The sequence below is a fragment of the Pundamilia nyererei genome, unplaced genomic scaffold (assembly GCF_000239375.1).
Source record: "Pundamilia nyererei isolate P.nyererei 1_Seehausen unplaced genomic scaffold, PunNye1.0 scaffold00001, whole genome shotgun sequence".
NCBI classification, from domain to species: Eukaryota; Metazoa; Chordata; class Actinopteri; order Cichliformes; family Cichlidae; genus Pundamilia; species Pundamilia nyererei.
Window position 1 is genome coordinate 3,548,716 of NW_005187402.1, and position 790 is coordinate 3,549,505.

Here is a 790-nt window from a genome sequence, read left to right on the forward strand (position 1 = left end):
TAATTGCAGTATTGCATGCAGCAGCAGAGCAGCTAATTAGCAGGCAGTTCTGAAAAACAGCTCCTCTGACAAAGTACTCTTCAGGTCCACTTCATCATGTAATTGGGAGATTGAGTACAGTACAGTTTGTTTACTGTTCCTGGATTCATTCACACACCCTTGAGACGAACTCGTGTCTTAATGCAGCTGAGCTAAGCGCTTTCTGCACGCGTGCACACCTCTCCCTCTCGCTAATGTAATTGTGCATGTCGCCACCGTTAACAGAAAGGCAGTGTGACCTGCCAAAATACGAGCCCGTAGCGGTGATGCGATTACCAGCGTATGAAACATAATGATAGACGATGAGAGCGAGACAAAGACTGAGTGGATTGGAGAGAAGGAGCAGGTAAGATGGAGTGAGAGGGAATGAGGGCAGCGGGAGAGGCAGAGGAAAAATACCAAAACAAAGCACCAGGTAAACAGTGTAACTGCCATTAGATCAATTTGATGGTGGTCAGAGATCACCGCTTGTGATGATAAATATTGATCTGATAAAACCGCTGAGGCAGAAATATGAGCTGTGATGAATACAAAGAGTGGAGGAGAGCAGTTGCAGCTGCTCGCACTCACTCACACCTAATTCTTACAAGTATGAGCGTGAACCTCGTCATAGTGGAGAGTGGATAGTGAGCTGCTGCTGAGCGAGGCACCAAAAATCAGACTCATTGATACGGGAAACAAAAGTGCTCAGAGTGCAACAATTAACTATCATTCAACAGGTGATCAGATGGAGGCGCATATAATGGGAAAA